The sequence below is a fragment of the Melopsittacus undulatus genome, chromosome 12, assembly GCF_012275295.1.
Source record: "Melopsittacus undulatus isolate bMelUnd1 chromosome 12, bMelUnd1.mat.Z, whole genome shotgun sequence".
NCBI lineage: Eukaryota > Metazoa > Chordata > Aves > Psittaciformes > Psittaculidae > Melopsittacus > Melopsittacus undulatus.
This window is the reverse complement of record NC_047538.1, coordinates 10,869,143-10,891,226: the sequence shown is the minus strand read 5'-3', so window position 1 is coordinate 10,891,226 and position 22,084 is coordinate 10,869,143.

The window sequence follows — 22,084 nt, the reverse complement described above, 5'->3', positions numbered from 1 at the left end:
CTGATCTTGGGGTTACATTAGCACTGTTGAAGCCTCCCAGCACCTGTAGCCAACAGGCTGATGTAGATTGATGTGAATCCACTGAGGATTCAAAGCAAGCCCATGCCACAAAGCCAGCAGCCTGCTAGCAGTGCCTGGGACAGGCCAAGGGTATTTTGGCAGCAATCAGCCTGACAACCCATTTTCCCCTGCCTCATCCAGTTAGTTGCCCATTGCACTGCAGTTCAACTATAGACAGCAACCCATAGCCTCTGCACCACCCTTACTGGTACCAGCTCTGCAACTCAGCCCTTCCACATGATAGGAAGCCCCATGAGTGAAGAGAGGAGGGTTTACCCTGCAATGCCTCTTAGGGACAAGAGTCTGCCACAACAGGCAAGTTCTGTGCCATTAACCAGGGGGGTGAGCTCTCCAGAGAAAGGAACTTGCCCCAGAAGAGAGGTAGAATATGCCGCCATGAAATAACACTTAGTTTAGCTGACTTAAAAATATCCTAAAGAGGTGAAATGCTATACACTACATAACTTGTTCTGTACAGAAAGGTCCTATACTGGGAGAAATTCTTTTTGTGGGAACATGGTGCACCTAAATAAGCTTGGTAAGAAGAGAGTGGGATAAGCAACTTCATTCTCACTACAAAGCACAGCTGACAGAAGTTTAATATGCATCATTAATTTATTTGAGCATCAAGATCTGCAAACATTTACTGTGCTGACATGAAAGCACTGGGATTTCGGGCATAGGTCGTGCTTTTACTCTGCCTGGCACAAAAATCTCCACTCTTGAATAGCATGAGAAAGATATAACAAGACCAAGAGGCCAGGACAGACTGCTTGCATCAGACCCGTTTCAGGGGCATGAAGAATTAAGGTAAAGTTTGCATCCTGGTTTGTTTAGCACTTGCTTTATGATTAAATTGAATGAGAAGCACAGGTTTGCTGCAGTTCCTACCACCACTACACAGGAATGAAGCAGCCTGAGCAAACCCAGCAGGCAGACTTTACCTAAACTCAAAGAAGCATGCACACACCAGTCAGTTTTGTAATTGGAGTGGATTATTGCATGGCGCCTTGCATAAGGGTTCGACTCCTAAATTCCATGCTTAGACTTAACAAGCCTTGCATTACTTGTGGCACATACGTACACCTCCAATCATATACTTTGTACTCCAGAATGAGTATGGGTACAAGTTACTCCTGGGCAGATTCCAATTGGACACTAGAAGAAAGTTTCTTACAATGAGAACAATCAACCATTGGAATAATCTCCCAAGTGAAAGGGTGGACTGTTCAGTGTCAGAGAGGGTGCTGAGACATCTAGTCAGGTCATGCTTTGCCAAGAAAGGTCAGAGCAGATGATCCTGGTGGTCCCTTCCAACCTAGGATGCTATGATTCTATGAACAGGAATTTAGAAGAGGCACCGAGAGAAAGCAAACCATAACATGCTATTATACAGTAATGTAAAGATCCAGAGGAGATCCAGCTGCTTTAGGAAAAGTGAGGTTTTGACTGTTCTAGCCACATGTTCAACATTTCAGTACAAGCTGTGGGCTGAAAAATCCTATTGCACCTTCAGTTTTTGCTTCCCACTTCAAGACAAATAGCATCACATTCCAGAGATTAACATGTAATAGCATTCACTTGATTCTATGTTTGAACCATGAGGCAGGAAAAACTTTATGTTATCTCAAGTGAGCAAAATCATAATAAAGAGATAGTAGCTGGGAGAAGTGTTTTCAGGGCATCCAGAATGGACTTTGTCAACTGTCTGGTCTGACTGCTACACCAGAAGAACCCTTTAGAAGTCATGAACTTGACGTTGGCCCTTGAACCCAGTCTGTCTGGCTTGTTAAACACCTAGAGCTTGGTCCAGATGGGAACCAACAGAGCAAAACTCATGGAGAAAAATGTTTCTAAGCTATTGTCAATTGTATAAAGCCTCAGATGGGGGATGCAACCAGGGCAGAAACACCAAGAAAAGAGACTGTACCCTGCATAGGCTGAGTGGAAGCCAGAGGAGCTCCTGACCTGGGGAAACCTCCACACCTGGTTTCTTCTCACTGTAAGCAGCATACAATCAAAGCAAGCTTCTCAGAAGAAGGTGAGACACTTGCTTCATTCTTTGCAAATGGTCATATATAGTACTTGCTGCTCATATGCCAGGCAAGAGCATGGGTTAGCTGAGACACCATGACCAGGGCTTGACTCAAACACAGCTGGGAAATGAGTACTATCCCTATGGATCCAGAACATCCAAAGGACACAACACAGCCCAGCTCCATAGAGGAACAGTTGTTTGAAAGCTCTGCAGCAAGGAGAGGATGCTTTACACCTGCTATTTCCCTCTCTGGCAATGCAAAGAACCACAGAGGCTGGGAGGCAGGTCTCCATCTTCAGAGCAATTTGACATGCTATTTGTGTTATCTGCCTTTCCTGCAGGACATGGAATGACATGTGGCTTGTGGCATTGCACAGCCTTCAAAAGCTTCCCCCTACCACTGCAAATTAACCTTAAGGAGGAAAGAGCACATCAAAACAAAGCAGCCTCTAAGCAGAAATGCTGCCTCCGGGGAAGTTACTTTGCCTACATCTCCTGCCTCCTCCATCTTACCCCTTCATAAAGCTCAAGTTCAAGTCCTAACAGGCATCACTTGTAATGTTCCGAGCTGCATAAAGCAGCAGGGTACACGTGCTTCTGAGCCAGAGTTCAATGCTGCCCCATCTCCTCCCACTTCCAGTACCTCCCTTCTGCACCTCTCTTCACCCCAACTTCCAGGACACCTGTTTAATGAAGACTAATGTATACCCTCCAAACATGCACCATACACTGCTTCTGGAAAAGAAACATCGCCTCTATGTAACATTAAAGGATCATTTTTCCCCCACCCTAAGCACAGGACGTTTAATTACTGCTTAGACTGCACTCTGTGCCTGTTCCATTAAGTCATAGAAATCACCCCAAGCTCCACTTATGAACGAGCACAACTGATTTTTTCCCTGTTTTTTTCCCCTCAAATCCACCTGTAAGACTGTTCTACATACCATCAGATAGCCATATGTATAGGGCATTAAAAGGCTGCAAAGGTAGGGATAATGCTTCATATAGCATTAGATAGCTTGAGCATACGGCAACTAAGAGGTTGATGTTTGATGAGCATTTTGTTGATAATAAGCTGGGAATTCAGATTCTGCTTCAAAATGGCCAATATTGCCAAAAAACCTCATATAGTTCTCAGCATATGGAATAGAAAAGGAAAACAAAGTCAAGACAGGCAATGTAATTATCAGTCAGGCTGTATGTAACCAAAGATCTGAAACTCTCATTTGTCTAAATGAGTTTAAACCACTCTCGCCCTGGCTCCAGAAGGAAAGCAGCTTAAGTTACCCTTACTTGTGGTCTGGGGAGGCTGATACATAAGCAGATTTGCCACCTCAAATAGGTGGTTACACCACCTTAAGGACTATCCTTGCACTTCATTTTGGGACCTGTAGGCAGCAGAACAACATAGCCTTTAGGTCACCCTAGCCCTGTCTCCTCTGACTTAGACTTCAACCCACTTCTAACACTTCCAAGCTTCCCCACACACCTTGCACCATAACTAAGTACAAGACTAAAAAGCACAGGAGATGCATATCCTAGACTTTTCCTCACATTACTCACATATTCCCTTGCCTTGAATGCCCTTAGATCTTTGGCCTATAGTCACTGGCGCAGTACTGGGATTAACTGGCTGGTTTTGACACCTCCAGCCTGAAGAAGAAGGAATTCACACTCTTCCCCCAGTTATGGATCAAACCTGCATCTAGCCACAGGAAAAAAGGGTCTTTGCCATCTGTCACAGCTTTATGATTTAGGACACAAAGCCTTACTTGATAACAATCATCACAGAAGCCCTGAGACCGCCTTTTGGGAATATGCCAAATTCATATTTCTGTCATTTTCCCCATCTCCTATGTCCATATATCCATTTATATTCATTTCATTAGGAAATTGCCCTATCCATTTACTTCGCTATTTGTCAGTGTGGCTGTCACTTTAATTACCTCTGTCTGCATGGATTGCTATTATTTGTCTTGTTTGCAGCACACCATCCACCAAAATACATTCTTCCCTTAGCATAGACACTGATGTTATCTGTGAGCCTGACCTAGGGAGCAAGGCTCTTAGGAAGACACAATTTTTCAAAGCAGATTTGTGAATTACATTGTCTTGTTAAGAGCTAACATCAGTGACACCCCTGGAAAGGCAGTTATCACCACTCCCCTGAACAGCAAAGAAGCCCCACACCATGAACATCACCCATCTCCAGAGCTACATGGGGCACATGGACGCAGTAATGAGTTCTGGCACACACATATCCAAGCCAGTTGCAGTCCGTGGACACACACCTGAAGCAATAGGGACAGTCACAAAGCATGGAAATGTGGCTAGATTTGGGTCCATCTCCAGCTGTACATACCCTCTTGCTGAGCTTCTCTCACATGCATCTGTAATTTCTTCTTAAAATTAATGGCTTTTTTGCTCCACTGCTTTTCCTTTTTCACAAGGTAGGAGTCAAAGCCAAACACATTTGGATTAACTCAAACACAAGAGCATTTGACTGGACTCAAGGAGAAGACAGCACCTTTCACCTATAAGCAGGCACACAAACTACATAAATCATACCTCGCTTGCCCATCTCTTCTCCTCCTCCTCCTCCAAGGTTCCCATGACCGAAACATGCCAGGATGTGGTGGGAATTCCTTGTTTGCCTTTGTGTGCAGGGACTCATGCCTGCAAACTTGGATCTGAATGTCAATTATGGGAAAATCCCATTCCTCTCTTATCCCATTCCTCTTAGCCTAGATAAGAGGGGCCTCTTATCTAGCAGCTATGACAGTTAACTAGTACTGCAGTGCAAGGTGCTTTGTGGAGCAGCATCCTCTCATCCACATGGCCTTGTTCAGCAATATTGGCTTCACAAGGCACACCACCAGGATCATGCTGTCCACCTGGGGTGCTTTTCCCTGTCTGCTTCATCACACAAGTGACGACTGAGTCAGACCTTAGGCATCAGCTAATGCTTAGTGGCAGGGCAAGTATAACCATTTCCAACACATCATTCCAGCTGTGGTCAGTCCACATGTCTCAGCCTCTGCACACAGCTTCCACCCATGGAGCCATACACAGCATCAGATGAGAGGCTGCACACCTCTTCAGGCCTCAGCTATGACCCACTTGGAAGCACACACCTGTGCAGAAACCTGTTCCCTCCACTCCTTGGAATATAGCTTATAAAACAGCCCAGCTATAAGAGCCAGACCCAGGGTCAGAAAAGCATGCTGACTAGCTAGGCCTATAGCCCACACCTGGCAAGTATAATGGGGCAAGTATAACAGAGAGACTCTTGTTTCCCACTGTGTTTTCCCAGCCTTCAGCTGCCTGTGGATAGAGTCTTTCAGTGCCCACATGCACATCCAGCCCAGGCATTTCAGCACAGGTCTGCTAAAGTCATCTAGTTATTCTGTCTACGTTTTCTTAGTGGAAACACCAGCTGGATCACTGCCCACCTCCTTGTGCCTTGCACCTTCTGCACCAGCCTCACACTTGTAGGGCCATGTTTTGGGCCAAATCACATTTCCTAAATGCCCTGTCATCCTACCAGGTTATTCCCCAGCCAGAGCCTTCCCCTAATGTGCCCTGCAGCCAGCAAGGTCAATCTGGGACACCTTCAGCTGCTGATGGTGCAACAGCTCCTCAAATCTCAGCAGGTATCAACAGCAAGTTTTCTTCCCCCTGTGATCTGTGGAAGAGAAACACTTAAAACAGAAGGATTCCTAGAAATACCTTCACAGGCCGATCCAACCCCTTAGGACAAGCTTAAGGCTTCAGTGCAGAGACTAAAGACCACAAGAACTAGTCTGTCACAGGGAAGGAGCTGCTGAGATCAAGGGCACAGCCAGTGTCTGAGGTCCCTTAGGTGGGAAAATCTCAGTGAGATAAATGCTAAGCATGATCTCTAAGGCATGGAGAAGTGACAATCTTCTCTTTAAGGCAGGCATGGGTTTTCACGTGATCTCTTCACCAAAAGTAAATGCACGGGTGGAGGCTGAGAAAGAAAACCCTCAACCCTGGAACAGTGGAGCAGTGCCAGTTGTGATGGGTTTGCGATAAGCTAGGAAACATCCATAAGCATCCAACTTCAAAAGCAGGGAAAGAAGGAGGGGAGCTGCAGAGTGAAATGCCTGGGGCATCCCATTTTCAGTCAGCATAAGGAGCCTATTTTTAGAAAGCCTGTGTACACCGACGAGAGTAGTAAGGCTGGAAGGAATTATTCATTTGATGGTCCCCTTCTTCACACCTTTACAGGTAGCGTTTTTACAAGAGCCACTTCATCCTCTCTATCCCTGAGGAAAACTATCTGCAACGCATTCTGCCCACATGAGATGCACCATGGACAAAAAAGCATTGCTACCAAAATGCCATTCCAAATGTAGATGCAGACAAGCTTCCAGTCAGGCCCTTGTTTCCCTCTGTAAGACAGACTCCTGCCCACTTCCCATCTCCTATGATAGTTTGCATTAGCCTGTGGGAAAAACAGCCAGAATACCCAATGGAGACCTACAGCTATGGTCTGCCATGTGAGACACCAACCAGGTGGGAAACCTGCTCATGAAAAATAGGCACATGAGACACCTGAACTGCAACTACGGCACCAGTTGCTTCAGGGGCCTTGGGAGGTAGATGAGTATCAGATCCAAACTGACATTTTCCAACACTTCTTCATGTTAAAGAACCACCAACTCTGAAGGTTACAACTTAAAAAACACACACTTTGCTCATGCCTAAGGCAGCATTGCAGGGAATGGGAATGGGGAAGATTATGGTTTAGTTTGGGGGTTAACGTGCTTGGCTTTATTTTTTGTCTGGTTTTGCTTCCAGCTCAAAGGGACATGTTACCACCAAAGTGGTAGTAAAAAATGGAGGCAGGTTCTCCATCCCACCATTGACCAGTTTCAGATGGCTGAATATAATAAGAAGTTGGCCAAAGGGCAGACCTGTAAGATAGTGTCTATACACAGACAGAGCAGAGATGATCATGAGTACCTACAGCCTCACAGCAAGATACCCACTCCCCCAGAGTCTGAGCCTGGCATCCCCTTCCTCCTACCCAGACCATCACCAGCTGAGAGCATGTAGCAAACATCCCTCCAGGTGACCAGCAATGGAAAAAAGTAGGATGCTACAAGACTTTTCCTTCAGTGAGATGCCACCTTTCACTCCAAGTAGCCAACTATCTTCATCTTCTGAAACAACAACTTATAACAAGTTTTCCAGTTATCTTCTATCATACTTCCTAGCATGTATCAAATGTCAGCTAAGTGATGGAGCCCCCACAACATGAACACATGCTTCCAAAAATGAACCGCATTGAATTCTCTATTTTCCAACCGGGAGAAATTCCACCAGAGCAAATAAAGCTGCATGGCACGCTCCCAAAGACAATCCAAACTGATAGTATTTTGCACCTTAATCCATGAAGCTGCCAAGTGACCCCAAAATCTCCTTAGAAAGGGAATTTCAGAATTCGTAGACATCTGTTGAGAGTCTCCAGTAACATCACAAGTGGTTCAGAAGAGCTCTCAGCCCCACATACTTTGGGTTGACAGCCACCAGCTCAGAGGAGAGTTTATCCAAGGGCTAAGGTATCTCATCTCCCTGTGACAAGGTTTTCCAGGTGACTTCATTGCTGCTGCTGTCACAACAGGACATGTGAACACATACAACAGTGTAAGGTGGCACTGCTCAACCCTTTATCCTTACCTTGGCTCCCTGTGTTTCTGAGCTTCCACAGTTTGTGCAAAAGCCCACAAAGTAAACGCTTGCTAAGCAGCAAGCTGCTGTGTGTTGGCCTTGCATACAGTTAGGTATAGGAATAGTGAAGGTGGAGATAAGGAATAGAAACACATTCCTTCAATTTCTCCATTGCCTGAAGAGAAGCTATGTGGAGACCTCACTGCAGCCTTCCAGTACCTGAAGGGTCCTACAGGGATGCTGGAACAGGGCTCTTCATTAGGGACTGTAGCAATAAAACAAGGGGTGATGGGTTGAAACTGAAACAGGGGAAGTTCAGGTTAAATATAAGGAAGAAGTTATTTACTGTGAGGGTGGTGAGGCCTTGGAACAGGTTACCCAGAGAAGCAGTAAATGCTCCACCCTTGGCAGTGTTCAAAGCCAGGTTTGACAGAGCTTTGAGTGATACGGTCTAGTGAGAGGCATCCTTGCCCATGGCAGGATGGCTGGAATGGATGATATTAAACTCCTTTCCAACCTAAACCATTCTGATTCTATGATTTCAATTTTCTCCCCAGCTTAGCCATCAAAACTGCTCTGGGACCAACCCATTTCTTTTACCACAAAGCAGCAGGACATCATTTTCTCTTCCAAGTGGCCATGGAAACACATTTCAGAGATTCCTGCCCGCTCAAATATTTTAGGATGGCAAAGAGAAATCTCCTCTTGAAGCATCACTTTAAATGAGCACTGTGGTTTCAGCTCAGCATTTTCTCCTTGTTTGCATGTTAAACACTCTTGGATGGCATCGTGTTTCCCAGCTGAACCCAACCACATCCCTGCACCTGCATAGCTAGCAGCAACATGAGAAGTCTTCAGCACGCAATTCAGATAGAGATCTATTCAAGCAGCTTTGTTGATGTTAATGGAGTTACTCAGGATTTAGACACACGTAAATCAGAGCACAGGTGGATGATAAATTCTTGCAACTGGCAACAATATAGGGAATGCCAATTTCACCCCTGGTATAACACTACTGATGTCAAAAGCCATGCACCAAGCAGCAGCTGTGTTCATAAGACACCTTAATCAGGCAAATAAGTTAATTGCAAATAAGTCTGCAGATTCACACAGCATCCCTTGCTAGCTCCAGCAGTGAGCTACACAGGTTCAGGATCCCACCCAGATTATGTCACAGGCTAACTGCTTCCAAGTACTGCCTTACAATAACATTTTATGCAGACTTGGACATGCAATAGGCAACCACATTCATGCATGGTCATTTCATCCTTTGCTAGGACATCACCTTTGGACATGGATTGTTCTGTAGTAGCAGTTGTATTTGAAGGCACAGCAGATGATGTTTGGGGAAGTATAACCCTCACTGGCCTTCAAAACAAGCCTGTCCATCTAACATGCAAGTATGGCAGCTGGTAAAGGCTTTAAACCAAAGACAAGCAGAGCTGGGGCATTCCTGTGCACACCACTGCCCATCCCTCAGTGCAGCTGACTGGGAATTGGGGCACTTTGTCTCCTGTATTTTAAGCCTTTGCCTTCTTATGTTGGGGTTACCTACACAGGTCCTCATGGTCACTAAAGCCCTGATGAGTGTTGTTTTCCAGGTTCAGAGGCTTATAAAACCACCCCAGTTTCCTGGACCTTTGTATGACTAGAGAAGCAAGAAAGTCAACTCTCAGTAGGGATCATCAGTACCACAAGAGGAGTTGAGCAGCAGTTCACTAATGTTCTCAAAGACCAGTTAACCAGTGGATCCTGAGGGTAATGATAGCCTAGGCAGCACAGGCAGGAAGCAATGTAGGTCAAATACATAGGAATGATGGTAAATGACGAAGCCACAGCTTCCTCCCCTGGTTACAAGACACCTGGAGACATCTCTGAGCAGATCACAAGAGTTGTTGTAGGAGTCTCAGGCTCTCAACCCTTCCAAACAGCAAATTCATGGGCAGATGGCCTCAAGATGTCCTTGCTTCTCTACCTGGCCACTGGGGTGTATTCACTCCGCAGAGGCCACCACTCTCACTCCCAGGGCTCAATCTCCTCCTCCATTAATTGTTTGCCACCCTACCATGACTAATCTGGATTTACAACCCGGAAAGCGGTAGGGAAAAGAATCTGATCAAAAGGATGATCCTTAGAGCCAGAAAACAAGAAGGAGCTGTGTAGCCAGTTGTTCCAGGACACTTAATCCATCAAGCCTTCACCATTCTACCCTTGGGCTTAGGCTGAGTCAGTTGTGATTTGCTTAAAACCATGAGAATTCCCTCCTCCTCTCAAAAACAACAAAAAAAAGAGCCAGTTATAAAGTTTAAGGAGAAAAAAACACCACGGGCTCACAATACACTTTTACATTATGAGTCAGTGGCTGGTGATGAGCCAGCTGGCAGCTCTCCATCTGTGGCATCTCCATGCTTCTGAATGCCAAAGCAAACACTTTCTTTTATCTAAAAGCCTTTGCATTCCGTTGGGCAAATGTGATCTTATGCTGCCAGTTACACTGCAGGCCCAGGACCACTCAGTCCCACAGGAACTTCCCTCAACCTCTTTTGGGACAAGCTGCTACAAAGCCACCTGAGTTAAGCCTTGTTGCTGTATCACTTTCCTACTGGGAGGAAAGTGGGAGTTCTGAGTCCAAAGAGAAGCAATAGAGATGTAGCAGAGGCCAAGCCAGCAGAAGTCGTGAAGCATCACTTTCCTTTTATCTAATAGAGGTTATACCAAAAAATCAAGAAGAAATGCCCTGCTCAAGTACCTCAAAGAGGCTTTACCTTCCTACCCTCCCAGATCCCAACTTCTACCATTTTGGGTCCATGACTTGCTCCAGCCTTGAGATCCAGCCTTTGCCAAGACTTTTTTTACTCCCAGAAGCCGAGAATTTCCCTTGGCTTCTAGATCTGACACAAGCTGGGCTAAACCTTCCTCCAGTGCCCTCAACACCTTGGAAGTGATCCAATATCCCCCTGACTCCCAGAGCTTTTCCATTGGTTTTACTGAGTTCTGGATAAAGGCCTTAAAGATGTTTACTTGCCTTTCCCCCACCCCGCAGCTTAGCAGAAGTCAGAAGCACTTTGCAGTTTTACAAGAGCCAGCTGGTGAAAGGTTAGATAACCAGACAACACAGCCAAACCCAGGGGAGCCTACAGAAACTCCTATTTGGGGGCTTTTATGCCAAGTTATTGCTTACAACCTTCTGTTTTGCAGGAAAGGGCTGTCTATAAGCCAGAAGTTCCTTTCCTCTTTATCTAATGATCAAATACGCTTTTACAGGACAACTCAAAGGCACCAACCAGATGGACATTTTAACTGTAAGTTCATGGGGGAAACAGTAATCATCTGGAGAAGCATCAGGTAGGAAAACTGCTGAGCTTGCAAAGTGGAATCAGTTTTTCCTCACTCGTAACTGTCTAGATGTTCATCCCACCCTAACTATGATTCTATGATCTTGAGCCTGCTTTTAGCTGAAGATTGGACAATGATCTAAGTAGGTTGTAGTCGAGATGCTTTCCTGGCCTAGCAGGAAACATGAATGCCTCAAAAACCCTTAAGATTCCTTGGCAATGAGGCACAAACACCTGCAGCACCTCTGTACACCAAGCAGGCAGAATTCAGAAGCCTTAGAACAATGGTGTCTACAAACCTGAAGCAGAGCATTGTTTTCCATCTGACTTACAGAAGAAACCCCTCCTGCATTTTTTCCCTAGAGAACAATTCCAAGAAGGAATTAATCCTATAGCCTCCAAACCAGACAAACAATTTTGGGTGCCTTATATAGCAGTTAACTTTGAAACCCCTTCTGAAAACTGATTTTAGAATCTGCATTCAGCATGTTGTAGGACAAGGGGGAAAACCCCTTCAGAGTCCTTATAAGCATCTCACATGGATACTGTCCCTAGAAAAACCTTGCTATGGGGGTCTTGAACCAAAAAAAGCATGGTGAAATGCCAGGCAAGAGGCTGTCTCCCATGAATGCTTTGCTTATCAAGCACTGGGTGCTCTTCTCTGGACCACAGATAGGATCCCAGGTTATCAGCCACATCTTTCCTATGACTTCCTCCACCTTCTGGACAAGCTCACACACCATGCACCATAACAGGGAGAGCTTTAGAAGAACTTACTCTTAGAGTTACAGGCCACTTGAAAAACCTGCCCTAACACAAGTCTATTATTGTACGCCCTGTTTACTTAAATTCATTCCACAGCCTGGGAGACTTTGCACAAGGAAATTTACAGCTCAAGTTAATAGAGCAGAATGTAAAACTGCTGGCTTTTGGCTGAGGCTGCAAGCGAAAGGACAGGCACAGGTTGTGACTGGGGGTGTTTTCACAGGGCCACTGACACAGAATGTGTTTTCAGGGAGTATTTATTTTAAATGAGGAAAGTTTATACAGCTTGAGAAAATTATTGGGAAGGAAATTAAATCTCGTTCTGTTGCTCTTCCGTCTCACCTTGACACTTGCAGCTCTCCTCCCTCCCCCAGGGCTCCGTTAGGGCAGGTTTTACTTGCAGAAAATGGCCTTCCTCCTGCATTCTGATTTACAACTGGCCCATGGACCAGCCTTCTACACCCATTTCAGGAAAGAAGGGGCAAGCAAGACCCACTCCTCCCCTCCTCTGACCCCAGGCTGCAGTTTGGGAGCACAGGGATGCATGGTATTACATGGAGGTTGTGTCCCACCCCAAGCAAAGTGATAGGTGGAACCCATCAGCTGGGATTGCCCCTAGACAAAACTACCCTCAGTCAAGCAGAGGATGGGAAGCAACAAGGTTTCTTCCAAAGTTCCTCCAAAAGCAGCATAACCGATGATGGGAACAGCTCTGCTTAGGAAACCACAGCACTGACAGCACTGTTGGCAGGGATTGGCATTCCTTTTTCCATGCCATGTATGGCACAGCTACACAAGGCAAGCACAGCCTGCTCCTCCCCTGCCCCAGACCTCCACACCCCAGTGGGCCAAGCCAGATACCCTAGCATTACGCACAACCAACCATGCATCAGGGACCTTTGATGTAGCCCTATTAGTATTTAAAGGTCTTTTTCTCCATCATCTCAAGAGTTTCTTCCCCACCTTGCAGTGATAGTTCTAAGGGTTCCCATGAAAATGACAGTGAAGAGCTGAACACTGGACATCAGGTTGGGTAGTATAGGATGGGAATAACAATATAAGGCCAAAAGGAGCCATTTGAGGCAACAGCACCCCAATTTCCTCCAAGCACAACTATCCATGCTGTTCTCCATCCCAGAGGGCCCACTGAATACCCATTACACCCTCCCACATTCACCATGCACACCACAAAGCACTCCTTAATTCCCCACATTGCTAAAAGGCCTGAAATTCAAGACACCAAAAGCCTCACGATGCATTATGCAATTAGGTGGGTGAATTCATATCACACATCCCCCATAGTGCCTGGATCCAAGGGATCCAACCTTGTGCAGCCTGCTGCCACCTAATAAACTTGGCAGCAGTCAGACTAACAAAGTCTGGGAGTCAGATCCTCACAGTGATGTGTTGGGTTGAGTTGCTTAATCTGACAAAACTGAGTATTTGCTCAAGCTCCACAGCAGGACCTGCATCCCACAGAACAGGTTCACCTTGGCTTCAGACACTTAGGAATTGCTCCTACTCTCCTCTGCATTTCCCCTTCCAGAAATCCCTCCTCCCACAAGTAAAATGCTGGCTGAGACCTTCAGGGAGTGCATTTCACTTCCCATCACACACAGCAGCAGCCAGACAGATTGACTCAGCAGGTACCTGCTATGGTTCAGCTGGAACTAAACCTCCCTTGACAGAGAGAAGCAAAATCCAATGCACTGCAGCTTCGCTGAATCCCCAGCCCTCAATAGGGCTCAATAGCAGGTTTCAGTTTATCTGTCGGGAGGAATTTGTTCAGTGAACAGCTTTTTTTCCAGGATGCTCCCTAGAAACAGTGCTGGGAGGAAAATCATAGCATCATAGAATTGTTTGGGTTGGAAAGGAGCTAAAGATCATGCAGCTCCAACCCCCTGCCATGGGCAGGGACACCTCGCACTAAACCATGGCACCCAAGGTTCTGTCCAACCTGGCCTTGAACACTGCCAGGGATGGGGCATTTATCACTTCTTTAGACAACCTGTACCATCTCCTCACCACTCTCAAAGTGAAGAACTTCTCCCTTACATCCAACCTGGACTTCCCTGTTTAAGTTCTAACCGATCACCCCTTGTCCTATCACTACAGTCCCTGAAAGAGAAAGGTTCTGAATTGATGCTCAGGCATGGGCAGGGGTAGGATGAAGCTTTTCACTGGAGAAGCTCCTGTCTACAGAGACAAGGTGTCTCAGGCTTGTCAGTCCTTTCCTGAGCCACACTTACCTGGATCTATTTATGTCTGCCCAGGGCATCTTTTTCCAGCAGAGGTTATTTCAACTCACAGTGGTTATATCAAGACCTAAAGAAAAGGGATACTTGTTCTATGGTTAAAATCTGAATAAAATGTCCCAAACTAAGTTCAGTTCAGGCTCATAGATGGGTTCCATAGGATGAAAACTGCATCTCTCACCTAAAAGTGCTACCACTGACAGCTGATGGCCACATACAAAATCACAGCTTCCCTCTGAAGGTTGGGTTCCTCTTTTGAGCAAGGGGTCTTGTGCCCTTACCTTCTGTCTTTGACCAGTTCCTAAACTGAACTGCTCCTAAGAGCAGAGTGATTCCCTCTTGTGCACCATCAGCTCCTGCTAACAACAGCAGGTTGGACACGCAGCTCTCAGGACCATTGGAGAGCCTCAGCTTGTGCCCTTCCAAAAGCAAAGCCACCCAAGAGACCTCAGTCCTTCGACATCCATCATTTCTCTGGGAGACAGGCGGCGGCAGCCTCGTCTTGTGAATTCACACAATAGATTGCACAGGGTTTTTCAGAGCACTTGAAACCCAGTGAGTAACTCTGACACCCACAGGTGTTATTAAACCCACTAAACAGGGGATGAAACCTAGGAAGGAAACCAGACAAACACTTGGACCCACTCCAGTTTGCCTCAGGAGCAAAACTTGGCTTGGAAGAGCAGCGCCACTTGCCTCAGGCCACATGAGAAGTCCATATCAGAGGGAAGAGGGACACAACTTCCCTGTCTGCATGAGAGCAGGTACTTCCCCAGCTGGCAGCAAGGTGTGAGGCAGGGAAACAGCTTTGCAGCCCGAGGGGAGCCTGCACTACAGCCTGCCCTGGCAGCGCTCACACCAGCCAGCGGCAATAAAGCCTCCAAGACCTCATTTCAGTGCAGACTTTTGTGCCAGCACGTCCCAGAAAGCTGACTTGGTGGCATCTCCAGACAGCCCCTTCCCTGCCTCTGTTTCCCCTTGTAAGTGGCTTATGCAGCAGCCAGCTTCTCCTGAAGGACCACCACACCAGGCTCACCCTATAGCATGGCACCGTTTTACACTTCCCCAGGTTAGTGATTTCTCCTATCTCATCCATCAGTGAAGCTCCATTCATTAAAGCCTCCACAGGAGCTCATCAGCACCCCAGAGAGAAGTGCTGCTCTTCTCTAACTACTCACAGCTTCACACCCCTCCTGGTTCCCAGAGGCTCAGGTCTGAAGCACATTGCAGGCTTTCCACTCCTCTCCTAACCCTGGGATAAGACCATTTGGTCCCTCAGAAATAAGGACAGGTTAACACTTATCCATCTAGATGACCTGGAGTTATACAAGGACCTAAATATCTGGCTGAGATCTTACTTCTAATTGAAGCAGCAACTATAACAAGAACAAGGCACTTGGTGTCCCCTTGCAACGTCAGCCTTTAAGGTTTCCTTATGAAGTGGTAGGAAGGAAAGACATCTTGCTTCAGCATCCCAGCTACAAGACAGTCCCTTGAAGAGCAGCCCTGAGCCCAAGTCCCACTGTTGAGACACCAGGGGTTTACTCATCATAGGGCTCTATGTGTCATTGACCCTAAAGTGCAACTTCAGGCACTCTAGTTTGCAACTTCAGTTGTTCATTTGGTTTCAGATGCAGGGTTCTGTTGTGAGTTACCCAGGGCTCCAAGAAACCTGGCCAGTTCACCAACCTGATTAGAACACATAGATCCATGACCTATGCAGGCTATAGAGCCACCTGCAAGTGCCAGGTTTGCTGGAGTGTCACCCACCTCACTGATGGATGCCAAGATAGGGACCCAACACTACAACAACAGACAAGCTCGCACCACTCCCCAGAGCACGCTCCCATGGCCCAAGACCCATCACAAGGTGCTGTGAGAGATGAGGCTGTGTGGGAGCCGCGAGTGCTCCCATTGTCCGTTCCCACCGCTGGAGCGGTGCTCCAGCAGCCGGGATGCGCTAACTCCAGCCCTTGCCCAGGGGTGAGGAGCCCTGCGGGGTCCGGCCAGGTGCCTGCTGCAGGCTGTCCTCCCCTGCACCGCCTTCTCCCTGGGGCCATCTAGTGGCTTATGTTAATATTGTTCCTTCAAACACAAGCACGTTCACCTGGGGTTTATGCAAACGTGGCTCGCTCAGAGCCTGATGCGCATCCTTCTGCATCCAAACACAAACCAGCACCTCCAGCACAGGCATCTCCTCCTGAAGCAGCTCCCCAAGCCCTTCCCTATGGCAGACCAGGAGTGGCATATGCTTTTCCCCTCTATTTACTATCTTTATGTAAAGAGCATATAAGGTTTCTTAATCCTAAAGGATGCTTTCACAAAGACGGCAGGCTAATAGTGAGAAACCATCTGGGTCACCGAGCCTGGCACCTCACAGCCAAGTCAGAAGAATCAGGACTACTAATTCTAAGGGCTTTTTTTGCTCCTTCAAAAACATCCCCCAACTAACAAGGCTACACCAGTGCCAATGAAATGCTAACAATTAGCCTCCATAGAGCAGTGAAGCAAAGTGCTGATGTCTGCAGACCCTGGCCCCAAAGAGATTTGGACCCCTAACACAGCATGAAACAGGAGGATGAGGGCAGCCCTGCGCCTGCACACAGGTTACAGCTCAACAGGGTAGCAACACCATTTTTCTGGGCACAAGAGTGCAGACAGTGAGTCCAAGAACAGACAAGGCTGTGATCTTGACCCCCTCCTATTGCTCTTTATCCAAGCAACTGATGTGAATGACCACAAGAGCTACAGCAAGTATCATTCATGTACCTACCCACCAGTTTCATACTGCTGACCTTTGAAGGTTTCCTACTCTAGATCAGGTTGATTTTCCCCACTCTTTTCCAGCAGGTTAATCAGATGGAGCTGGGGTCAGCATCCAGATCAGTTCTCCCTGCTTTTGAGCAAACATACTCCTAATCCCAGATGGCAGAAGGTCTGACCTGCCTGAACTGGATCATCCAGCCAGAATAAGCTTCACATTCTTCAACCAGTATTATCTCCATCACCTTCTCCACCCCAAAGAACAGTCTGTATAACAGAGAGCCTAAAGAACATGACATACCTTGTCTTGGAGCGCTTTTGGACATAGCCAAGGAGACATGGCACATGCCACATACAAGATTCTATTCTTTCTATTCATCTCGGACCCTTTAAAGGCTGATCCCCCTCAAGACCTGCAAAGAGGCCCCCAGATAAAGCCTTTGCACCATTCTTTGGTGAACTCTTAGTCATTTAAACTGCATTTTTCATGCCTACACCACTGATTCTCTGCTGTGCTAGGAAAGGAAAAGCCCTTCCCACAAGAATACAGGCTCAAATTCACCCCATAAACTTCAGATCCCTCCCCTATGTATCCACAGGGAAGGAGCCCCACTGTCCCAGGAGCACAGAAGAGTCAAAGAGCATAGAAGAACATGAACACCCTGAACCCTCCTCTCAGGAGAGCATCTCCTTTCACCATAGCACAGGTTCCAGGGCAAACAGGCTCTCAAACACAAACTACAGATCAACCCAACTCCAAATGTATTATGTTCAGGAAAAGGGAGATCTCAGAAACAGTGCAGGAATAAGGCTTATTTCTGGTAAAACAAACAGGTCTTACTCATGGAAGTAGCAGAAGGTCTCATGGTTATTCCCCCATGTTCTTCAGAGCTGGGACATGGAGTCAGATTGCCCCAACTCAGTTTTGTAGGCCACTGAGCACATTAGAAGGGAAACTGAGGCTACCAAGCACACCAACCACCAGCATAGTGAGAATCAAAACTTAGCAGCTCAGGTTTCTACTGAAGTACAACACAAGTCACTGATCCAGTTTACAGACCATTTTGCAGTTAAACCCCCCATCATAGAAAGGGTAATAGGCTGGCCAAGCTGGGCACAGAGAAACTCACCTATTGAGGGGCAAATAATGGTATTCAGCCAAAGCTTCAAGCTTTGAAGGAATACCTAAGAGCGGATAACAAAAGTAGACACCAGAAAATAAGGTGGCTCCATCCCATCTTTCTCTCCACACCTTTCCACAGTGCTTTTCATTACATCTCAGATTATTTTAAAGCCAAAACATCACAGTTCCATGGGAGTGATTTCTTAAAAGCAATATCTGTTTCTACTCCTCTTCAGACCAAACAAAACCATAGCATTGAGTAACCCCAAAAGCTCATCACAACCATTACTCTATTCCTGCATGCTGGTTACCAACAGTATGTGTCCCAGCACACCCACAGCCCCAAGTGGCACTCATCATCAGATGATTGTCCTGGTTTTACTGTGATGTGCCTTGCCAAGGAGGAAAAATTACACATTGATGTTTTACGTGACTGAGGTCCTTAGAAATAAGAAACACCATAGGTATTTTGGGGACTTCTCACATAAGAAAGCAGGTGTTGAATGGACCAGCCAGGCTGGCAGATGAAGGTAGGATGATAAAAGGCTGCCAGGCCAGCTCAAGGCAGCATGTCACTTGTTTATCAAGTTCCTTCCCTTCCAGCTATGCTCCTGACTCTGGAACAGAATCTTTGCCACACTCATCCCTGAGTTTCAACATCCTCCTCAAATCCAGGCCAATGCCTTTGTTCTCCAGCCAAGGAACTCCAAAAATCAAAGAGCACAAGAGACTGATGCCACAAGACCCCATGTATAACTCAGATCATTCCACATCCACTTTCAGGTGCAGAACAGATTGGCTACAAGCTCTCCTTAAGGACACATTGGCACCTGGGGACCAAAAATCAGGTTGGCTTAGCTCCAGTCCCAGACAAAGGAGGGTAAGTCTGGAAGAGCCTCAGCAGGGGATAACTGGATAGGCATCAGGGAAAAACCTGGATAACTGCATAGGCACCATGGAAAAAAATGGACCCCTGGATTCTTTAATGCTTTGTCTTACTAGAACTTACAGCAGTGCAATGGAAGCCCGCAAACACAGCATCAGCTGAAGGGTCCAGGCAATCCAGCATTCCAGGGAGGAGAAGCAGTACCATAAGAAGCTTCTACCAGACCCAAACATCTCTTGCCCCTCAGGTTTTCGTACACAGACACTGCAGATTTGCACAGAGCATTGTTCTCCTTCACTCTTCAGTTCCATGTAAATCACATCGCTTGAGTTTCTGCTCATCACACCAGTCCCCACAGAAGCAGAAACCAGAGTGTCAAGGCCCTGGAGCCCTCTCAGCCACAAGGAAGACACATCTAGCACAGCAAAAGGCAGCAAAGAAACCATACAGCAGCTGTTAACAGCACTGTACTCACACCACATCCCCATTGCTTCTGACACAGCCTCCTACCTCCAGAGTGAATCCAGAACTCCTCATTGCAACCTCTGCAGATCCTTTCAACAGCCTCTTACAGATCCTTTGACACTGCAGCCATCCAGAAAAGATCCTCTCATGGCCTGAACTAAGCTTATAAAGACTCAGGACCCTCTTCCTCCCTGCAGCAAGTTCACACCTTAATTTTAACTTAATCACAGCTGGTTCCCTTTGCTCCTGCTGTGTAATGGCTTGCACCAGTGCAAAGCCCAAAGTCTACAGCATGAGGGGAAGCCCCATTGCCAAAGCAGGCAGTGAAAGGCTGGAGACATGTCAGGTCCTGCTCAAGGGTGGGAAGGTATTTGAGGGGGATTGTTCAAGTGATGCACTAGGAATAAAGAACAGCCTTCAAAGCCCCTTGGTGTCTGAGCTCACAGAGCAACTCCCCCCTCTATATCAGTAGGAAAAAACAGAGTTTAGCCCCAGAATGGGTGTTGTTTCTATTACAGCTCATTTCAGTGCAAGAGAACATGGGTGCACAGCGCCCAAAACCACGGTCCCTACAACGAAAGCAGGTTGGAAAACATCACCCTCCATCCCTATGTCCTCAGAGCATGGGTACAAGGGTGCTCACTCAGCCCCAGAGTAAGCAGTCGCACCAGACCTTGGCTGTTATTTCTCCATCAGTTACTCACATTAACACCTAACATTGATGGAAATACTTTCTGAAGGGAAACCTCTGTGCACTTGGAGTGGTCTCACCCGCTGAATGCACCAGGGTGATGTGATTTAAGAGGAAGTTGAGAAAAGCAGCAATTGATTACCTGTAGAACAGGGTTATAATCCCATAAATAAATGATAAATCAGTGTGTCTCCTCCTACCAAGGAGCTGGAGACCCAAAGCTCCTCTCAAAGGAGCTGAACAGAATAGCCATTATTCAAACTGATCGCAGCTACCCAAGTGGAAAGCGCAGCTGTGCTTTCACGTTTCCTGACACTTTTCCTTGTGCCTTACACCCTTTCTTACTGAAAACGAAGTGATTTCGACTTGAGATAACTCATTAAGGAAAGGCAGGGTGGCTGGTTTCCAGATTACCTAACCCCTGTCAATTCAGATCAGAACCTGACACCCAAAGAGCAAAATGGGGTTACTTTGATACATCTCAAATTAATCCTGTGAAATCACTGCCCTTGCCGTTGTGGCGTTCCCCGGAGGTCTGTTCACACGGCTTCACTATACAGTTCTCAGACCATCATCATCCTGGTCTCCTTAACCACTGCTTCTGGAAGCACTGGGAACTCCAAGGTCCTTCAGAAGCTTTCCATGATGCTGGAACCTGGGAACTGCCTGTCCTTCCCTGCTAAACAGCTCTGGTGCAGACATGCACACACACAGTTCAGGGGCCTTAATGAGAGCGAGCACCAGCCTGGGCACAGACAATGGGCATTCCTCATCCCTCATCAGAGACAGTCAGAAAGTAGGACAGCACTTTCTTTGGAAGCTCTGCTAGACCTGGAAAGCCACTTCCCTCCAGGAGCACAGGGATAAGGTCCCCTCTGTGCTGGTCCAGAAGATTCATCACTGACACATACGTATCTGCCACCAGTTTCTTAAGAGAGATGAGTGTCTTTTCTTCTTTCCCTGGGAAGGTTTTCTTCCCCATTGTGTGACCACTGCACATTAAAAGGCAATCCATATCGTTCCCATTGTTTACCCTGAAGTTTGATGCATGTCTTCCTGCTTTTACATCCTTGTTCTCACATTTTAGTGTCCCCCAGTTCCGCCCAAGCAAGTTGATCTCTGGCCTGGAGTGAAGTGTTTCATGCAAAAGGGCAGTTTCTGGAGCGGAATAGATTTGTAATGAGGGAGAGGGCAGAAAAGAGAAATAAGGATGTAATAGGACAAAATGGTTATGAGGAGTAGTTGTGTGTGTAAAAGAGCAAAAAGTGTAAGGCAAGTACGAATAAAACTATGAAACAAAATAGGAAAAGATCCATTTTGTGCTTGCACATAGCTGTAAATGTGTATGTGCGAGCATGTGGTGAGTTTAGCACATGGAAAAGGCCGAAAACAGGGAAGCAAAATAGCACATGTGCATACGTGAGGGAGGGCAACGGAGACAAAGCAAGAGCAGGCTTGTACCATGCAGACCAGCCCACCAGTGCATCGCCAGGAGGGTGATGGCTCATTTGAAGAGCTCTCCTGCTCTCAGAGCACAGCTCCACACACACCTGTAAAACTCTGGGAGGCTTCCTACTAAAATGAGAGGCCTAACACTGCTTCCCTCCCAGCACCCAGCACCAGGGTTTGCATTCGGAGGCCACTGAAACCACTGGGCGCCGTCGGGCCGGAGGTGATGGCAATCTCGGACACACACTCTCAGCCCCCTCTCTGCTGAAAGTGAGCAGAAGGAGGGTGGGAATGTGGGTTTTCCAGACAAGGTGCTGAAGAAGAAACACGTTCAGTTCGCCTTTTTTAATGCTGCTCCTTGCATCCTCTGCGCTTCTCATTGCCAGGCCCTCGTGGATGCTCCGCACTACCCCGCTTCCCTTCCAAGCCATAGGGAGGCGCTTCCCGGGGGGCAACTGCCGCAGGGACCCCAGGAGCACAGCCCTGCCTGTGCTGCCGGAAAGCTCCCACCAGGTGGCGCTCCAGGAGCGGCTTAAGGGCGCCATCGGGCATGGGAG